Genomic DNA, 8323 nt, shown 5'->3' on the forward strand with positions numbered 1-8323 from the left:
TTTCATCTTGCGCTGGATTACACGAGAGGCCATACAAAATGACTGGTCTTCACCTTCTATATTACTATCTTTGATAAGTTGCCATACCAGTGCCCCTTTTCCATTTTCTAACTAAACTCAATCTGTTTAATCTTCCCACAGACTTTATTTGAACTTTTAATCCTATTTCTTTGTTCCAGAATCTGGGACAGTTCATGGTCCCCAATTTATTATAAACTCAATTTCCATACCACTGTCAGCTTTCCAACCTCTCTTGGACTCACTACAGTAGACATGATGAGTTCCTGACAAAACTCAAGCCTCGGGAAGAATAGAAAACCTATATTTAACATCAGCATGGGAACATTTTCCATAATACAACCTTATACAACCTTTTTTTTTTTTTTTTTTTTTTGTCATTATCTACGGGCATCTTTCTCTCACCTGCTCCCACAATAATATATCCTGAGATGTGCAGGTGTGTTACAGAGCACACTTCACGGAGCTGCAATCTGAAAAGCATCAGGGAAATGCCTTGGATCCTTCTCTGCCAAGAGAAGTGGCCAAGAGATAAATGTAACAAAGCACCACATAGAAATGCTTGATTCTTTGCACATGCCGTGAGACACACATATATAATACAGGCAGTAAATTGGGTTAATGGGTGTAAACAAAAGGTTAACGTTCAGAGGACAGAAAAGGGCTGTAAATTGCAGCACAAGGGGGGGATTTTATATGGCAGAATATAAATCCCCCACACTCTGAAAAGAGGTCACTGTTGAGATCCCCGGTGATGTATTTCCTGGCCTGAAACCAACGGAGCTGAGAGGTAGAAGAGAGCAGACCATCCTCTTCTGTGGGTGGAAATTTTAGCAAATACTTAGTTTATTTTCTAGACATTTTAGACATGTTGTACATACTCTGGAAAGGCCCATGGCTAACAAGCCAAAGACTTGGTGGCTTTAAGAAATTTCATCAGATTTATGAAATTTAGGATCAATAAGATCCTTCTGCTCCCTTACATAAAGACTCTTAATGAGTGTTATCCAGAAATCACTGCAGATATTCATTATTCTGCCAGCATGGTCTGCTCCCCAAGGCATTGTCTGGGCATTTGGGGCCCCCTGGGACTTTTGATTTTCATTTCTTATGTTATTTGTTTATACATCACTGTTACCTTTTCTTGGATAATCAAACTGCAGCTAATGACAAACATGTCTTAGGACATTTGATCCCAAGAAGCCTCCTTTAGCAGTAGATTCATCTATGATTTGTCTTTCCCACCACACATCTTCTCAATATCTTCAACATCCTTTGTTGAAGTTATTGAAGCGCAGTTATCTTCCAGAGTACAAGCTCCTGTTGCTTGCTGTTTTCATAGTCATAAGAAACCACAAGCATGGATGGTGTCTAATTCAATACATCTCTCACAATGGTTGGACCAGGTCACCATAAATTAGTCAAATAGATGTTTCCCCCAAGTTTCTGCTTTCCCAGGTCCTTCAGATAGCAATGTGATGGATTCCATGTAAATAAGATGACTGGACTTTTCTTTTTTTTTTTTTTTTTTTTTTTTCCAGTTCATCTTTTAGCCTTTTATTAGGTCAAGATGCAGGATTTCCTGAAGAGAGACATTTGGAAACATGCAGAGATAAAGTAAAACATGAAGATGAATTCTGTTTACTTGCATGTGAAGAGAGGTACTGAATCAAGTAAATCATGATCTTATTTCTGATGTTAACAGAAATTTGTTATGAGAATATGACCTTCAGGTTCAAGATCTAAAAAGAAGCACCTGTTTCTTTTCTTTTTTAAGCATTTACATTCCACTGTGCTTTTCTTATGTTTAGGTTTCTAGTGATTGCTCTTTGGCAAACATCACATTTGTGTAGTTCATGGTGAATTCCTCATTTGTCTAAGTATTTACCCACATCACTGTGATCGCTTATTCCATTTTAATTGAATGTCTGGCAAAGTAAGTGTTCTTGAGTCACAAGTAGATATTCATCAATGATAAGAGTAAAAAGGCTAGGTGCTCCGGGATGTTTTCTTTATCAATTACTGTGAGTGCGATTTCAGTGGGTGGTACACGGAGATCCAGAAAAAAGATAGTTACAAATTAACACAGAAAGACAAAGAACAGTCTCAACGTTCTCTAAATGGCTCCTATTCTGATGAGAAGCTGGCTTTGAATAGCAAAGCCTATGCTCATCTGAGCTTTGCTTGAATAACTTTCACAATTTTCTACCTTGATCATCACATTTGGAACGACCCATGATCCACATGCCTGCCAAATCCTCCCTGACGTTTTCTTCATTTTCCTGGGTTTGCGGAAATGAAATATAAGATTAACTTTTGTGGATTCTTTTCTAATAACACATCTTTATACAGCAACCCGAACTTTATGATGGTCTCAAATAAACAACAGAAGATGCCAACATGCACAGATATTGACTGCAAATGCTGGAAATGGCCCAGCTGACACTCCATATTGGAGCTCTTCTTGGTTGTGGTGACATGAATTGACTGGAGAAAGGATAATGTTTTCCTCTGCATTACCTCCAGCTGCAAACATGGTGCTTTCCTTGCAGAATCAATTAGATTAGAAAAATGTGAGTTCATCTGGTCACTTTCTTAACATGGAGGAAAGAAAACAGAAATATAGCTGGAAAGAAGCAGTCCAAAAAATTAAGAAGAAACCACAGCTGCTTCAGTTCATTACACTGATATCGACCTGGGTTAAGTAAAACCTCTTTTTTCTTTTAAAGTTTTTCTTTTAAAAGAAAAGCAGTACCTAAAGGTTACTCTGGTACCTAAAGGGGGCTTATAGGAAAGTGGGGAGGGACAATTTGTCAGGGAGGGCAGTGACAGGACAAGGAGGAATGTCTTTAAACTAAAAAAGGGGAGATTTAGATTAGCTATAACGAAGAAATTCTTTACTCTGAGGGTGGTGAAGCACTGGAACAGGCTGCCCAGAGAAGCTGTGGATGCCCCATTCCTGAAAGTGTTCAAGGCCAGGCTGGATGGGGCTTTGGGCGGCCTGGGCTTGTGGGAGGTGACCCTGCCCATGGCAGGGGGCTGGAATTGGATGATTTTTAAGGGTCCTTTCCAACCCAAACCATTCTATGACCCTGTGTTTCTAAAATAGAGTCACAATTATTAATCTCCACATTCAGTTTTTTTCAGCTGACTCTGTCCTGCTCTCTCACGCCTATCAGTGGGTGTATGTCCCGGCCACAAATATCAACTGTTATGAACAAGAGAAATAAAATTCCAAGGTAACAGCCTTAAAAATTTATTACCAATGTACTTGCACACACCCTCACACTGCCACAATGGCTAATCGCAATAAGGGTGAGCTTCTTTAGTTTAAAATTGCACCTTAAAGCAAGACTTTGGTGTTAGTAAAAGCTATTGAAGTGGCTATAGCTTTCCTTCCATGAAGGTCAAAAGAATGTTTTTCGTTCTTGCAGGTTATGACACACTGAGTCAGGCTGGGTGAATGCCTAACTACTCCACACACATTTACCTTCATATTTAAAGTAAATTAATTTGCCCATTTCCAATCTTTAATGTTTGCTTTTTATGAATGCTCTAGTGAATCAACTTTATCCACAAAATGCTCGCTTTGAGTTTGAATGGCGCATTTCAATTGCAAATTAACTACATTGCAGCCTGCATCGCTGTCCTCCTTGGGTAGGACTTGGCATGCAGGAATGTCATTGCAAGAGCTTCTGAGCTCCAAGATGCACTCGGAGACTCAGGCTCAGAAGCCCCACCACTGCCAAAGCCTCCAGATATCTAAACGTAGGTGCTGTAGCTGGTTCCTCAGTACCATGCAGATGCAATTTCATTGATAGATTAACGTGTAACTCAATAGTTATGCAGAAAAAACACAGGATCTACAATAGCACTGTGTGTTGAGAATGCACAAAATGGGGAAGTCAAAGATCATAACACCATGTATTAATTGATAAATAAACCCATGAACCACTCTGAATAATGGATAGTTTTCAGAATATGACATGCTGGAATTGGAAACAAGGCAAACTGCTCACTACACAATATTTATGCTTGTCTACAGGATGGAAAATTGTGAATGTTCAACTCTAGAGGCAAGGAAAATTGGATGTGCTCCAGGGAGCTCATGATCCATGCATTTCATGAGATGAAACAGATGGATGAAGCAGACACATGGAGTGGGTAGGAGGAGGTAGGAGGATGTGTTAAAGGAAATGGTTTTGTAGAGTTAGCAGCACTTCATTTTCTCGCACAGATCTCCCTATGACATCAAAGAAGTCACTTAGGACGAGGGTGGTTTTTGTGTTTTAATAATGTCTGAACAGGTGTTCAGAGGAATTTTAGAAAGTGAGGAATTAGGTAATTCTAATTGAGATCATGAAGATTTGGGGACCTTGGTTCTTCTGACATTATACTTAAAACTCTTGCCTATTGTCCATAATCCAAATGTCCTAAAGGTAAAGGACAAAGTCACTGACTGAAACAGGCTTTGGAATTAGGCCCCACACTATCTGTATTATTGAGTTTATAGAAATACATCATCTCTGTTTATAAAGCCTTTGAAAATCCATGAGTGAAGAAGATGGTGTTGTAAGGTAGTAAAGAAAAAAACAACAACAACAAAACAACAAAAACCACTGTCACATATGCATACTTAGTTGGATACCTTTACACATCCGTCTTCATGAGACCAATATCTCTGGCATCTCCAGAATCATTCCTGTGCTAAATCACACAGAATATTTCTATTCATTCCAGCTAGAACTGTCCTAAATGTCTGGTTACATGCCCAAAGCAAGGAAATATCTTTCAACTAGTCCTGCCTGTTAGAAACTGATTACCCTTTTCCACTCCAACTCTGTATCTCTGCAAAACAGGAACTTGCCTTTTCGTATCTCTAAACCAGCATATTGCAGAGGGTTTCTCGTGTCTCTGCGAAATAATACGCTTCTTTGGGTCCCAGTCATTGGTATTAGCTGATGGCTGTTTAGAAGCAAGAAAAAGGTGAAAACCAAGTTTGTGAGCTGTTATGTTCACAAATCATCATAAACAAGTTCACCTGTGGTTGTTTAGCAAGGGTAGGGTTTGCCTCAGAGAAAGGCATTCCGTCTCCATTTGGGTTCATAGGTGTTGCTTAGTGCAATTGGAGAGGCTCCTGAATATGAGACATCTGTGCAAGCTAATAACTATGATGTAGGATTAACGGGAGACCTGTGCCCTTCTAAAGCAGCTGCTGAAGACCAGACAGCATACCCTGGAGCTTCTTAAATCACACCAGACACTAGTTAGAGCAACTAAATTGTTTCCTTGATCTCTAGTGACAGTGCTGGGAACTCAGGCACCCAGCTCATGTATAAGTTTATGTTTAGGTGCATCTAAGCTGTGATCAGATCAGTCCTGTCCTATCTTTGCACTTGTACTTCTCCCCTTGCTCAGTCCACTTTTTTCCAAGTCATTAGAGACCATGCACCTGCACCCACCCCGTGAGCTGGGAATTGACTGCAGTGACAATATCTTGTCTTGATCAAGACTGCTCTCACTCAGAGCTCATTATTTGTCACATTGTCTGTTGCTCTTTCTTATTCCCTCCAGCCCCCTACATCTGCCCACCTCTGCTCTAATCAATTCAAGATGCACAATCAAGGGCTTTTTCTTGAGTGATTTTTGAGGGCTTTTTCATCCTTTCCTGCCTACTTACATGGTTTAGTCACTAACCATTAGCCATCCATCAATGAATAGGCTTCTTTCACAAAACTCCTTAGTTATTCACTACTCTTTGTCTTCCTTTAAGTCTTAAATGGTAAAACTCTGCTGAAATGCCTACAGAAATTTCCCCAAGAGTCAATAGACAGAAGTTGGAGAGAAGGGACAGCAGATCGTGCTTTGATATTTCTATTGAAATATAACTAACATTTCTATTAAAAAATTAAAATTCCTATGATTCAGAAAAAAAGCATTTTTTCTGTCATACATATGACAGAAGTAAGTTTGTTGTGATAGACATAACTTTGCAAGCTCTTTGCTTTAGCTGTTGCTCTGCCTCTTCCTTTCATCCTGCTGTTTGTCATATTCTCACTTTTTGCATCTTGTCTTTTTTTTTTGACATTTAAGCCATCTCAGGGGGCTATGTTGGCACTTTTTCACATCACCATAATCGACATAAAACTTGAAACATCAAGATCTAAGATCTGCCTATTCCTTGGACATTGCAATACAACATCATGAAAGAAATAGTTTGGCTGGATCCTCAGGAGATCACTAGAAACCTGGAACCACAACTCCTGAAAATAATTAATCTGATGAAGGTAGGAAAACACCTATACTCTTTTTCCTGGTGAAAAATCCTGTCAGAAACTGACATTTTTTATTTTATGTAGTTGGGAAGAAATTTTGTTTTCCAGTGGAGAAGATATGATTTATTTATATATATTTGGATGAATAGCTCTGGCATGTCTATGTTGACATATACTTCACACAATGCAAGTGGAAACTCCCCAGTGATCCTCTCCAAATTTCTAGAGAGTTTCAGCTCAGGATGAATTAAAACATTTGTATTTGGGTCAGATTCTCCATCAGTCTGGACTGGTCCGCCTCTGATACAATCAGTTAAGTCGTATAACTTTACATCAGCTTAAAATTTGATCCAAAATTTCAAAATGAGACCTACCAAATAACATTCCCATCATCAATGCTACTGTATGCACAGTTCAGGAATCACTGAATCAGAAATCACCTTTGCAATTTAAATCTGCTTCAGGCAGTAGACCAGTTTCTGGCGTGAAGTCTGCTTTCTGTTTTTTACTGCCAGAATAAAAATAAATAAAAATAAATGCAACAAGCATAATGCATTGGGAGCAATTTCTTTCTGCTCCCATAACCCATCTGCAGGAGCTAAGGCATTTAACAATTTTTTATAACCAGCAAATGAAGTATATCAAAAGTAATCCAATGCATCACACCATTTTGGATAGCTTTACGTGAATATTTGGCAAGTCATTTTCAAGTACTTTAGGGGAGGAAAAAAGCACCATTTTTAAGATGTACTGAGATACTTTCATGACAGGTCATGCGTGCAGTAAACACCATCCCCAAATGGAAGAGCTTCAGCAGCTGTAGAGCCAAGCCTAGCGCCTGCTAATGCCCTGCTGATCTTTGTGCTTGGTGGCAGCTGGCTCGGGATCCTCAGGTTTAGGAGTCTGCTAGTCTGGTTGAGTTCTTGCTAGACACAAAGAATGCTCACAGCTCAGGAGGATGTGCTTCTGGTATTACCTTAGGGATTTGAAGAACACCCAAGAAAACAATATACTTGCCCCCTAATTGACAGAAGTGACTTAATCCCTCAGGCACTTAAAAACATCTCACTGACAGTGTCGTGGAGTTGCAGCTGGCACCAAAGCTGAGGCAAGTCAAAATTGTTTTTAATTTGGGGGTTAATGTTAGGGCTACAAGGACAAAGAAAGGAGCCTGAACATATCAAGCCAGAGACCTTCCTCCTGAGCCGTGGAAAAACGGCTTGATATTTTTAAGTGTCAACAGCAATAACAGAGAGAGGGCTGAAGGGGACAGAAGTAGAATACCTGGCTGATTGCTCTGGTTTGCGCATGCACAGTAGCCTCCTTCTAATACCAGCTGCACATGCATTTTCCTCTGATCATAAGGTATTGAAAATGGCATAAAAGAAAACACCCACCGAACCCTCCCATCCCTCCTTGATTTGGGTAATGAGGTCATTAAGAAGGTGCATGAAAGACTTGCAAACAAGCACTGAATTTTATGCTGTGGTGGCAATACCAGAGTGTCCTGAGCCTAGAGAAGGCTATTAGGGAAGCAATTACGCCTATTATGTCTTTGAAAGGAAATCTCAACCCCTTAGCTGCTCTGTTGAAGAGACTTGAAGGTAACGTGTGTGGAGGAGGATCAGGCATGGTCTGGTGTAATGAAGCGCAAGAAATCATTCCCAAATCAGGTGTCTGGTGACAGCAATACCTTGTCTTCTATTGAGTTTGGTTTTGTTCACCTAATTCCTGACCCATCGGTGTCCTGGAGCATGAAAACAAGAAGAAGAGTACAGCAGTGCGGCTGTGCAAGAATTGTCATTTTCTGTAGATTGAACTGTCTGCAGTGCCACACGTTGGGTGTCCATCAGAATGGGGTTCAGCATTAAGGAGAGGCTGATCTTGTGGGTGGATGTAATATAAACTGAAGGCAGACACTGAAGAGTTTTATGGGTCTGGGAAGAGTTTTTATTCTTTTCCTTTCTCAGCAGCTGGCCTCAAAGGCACTAGGATAAAAGGATGAACACACCTGCAGAAGTTGCCAGTCA

General features: G+C 40.0%; 1 long non-coding RNA gene across 1 annotated transcript; it reads right to left on the minus strand.

Annotated features, from left to right (window-relative positions):
- Positions 1–280: 280 nt before the first annotated feature.
- On the minus strand, positions 281–5081 carry LOC308195100. Its single transcript, XR_013951266.1, has 2 exons — positions 4886–5081; positions 281–2300 (listed from the first exon to the last, which is right to left on the minus strand). It is a non-coding gene; the product is annotated as an uncharacterized lncRNA (long non-coding RNA).
- Positions 5082–8323: the final 3242 nt, after the last annotated feature.

Source organism: Anser brachyrhynchus, assembly GCF_964034855.1.
Source record: "Anser brachyrhynchus genome assembly, chromosome: 4".
In the NCBI taxonomy this organism is placed as follows: Eukaryota; Metazoa; Chordata; class Aves; order Anseriformes; family Anatidae; genus Anser; species Anser brachyrhynchus.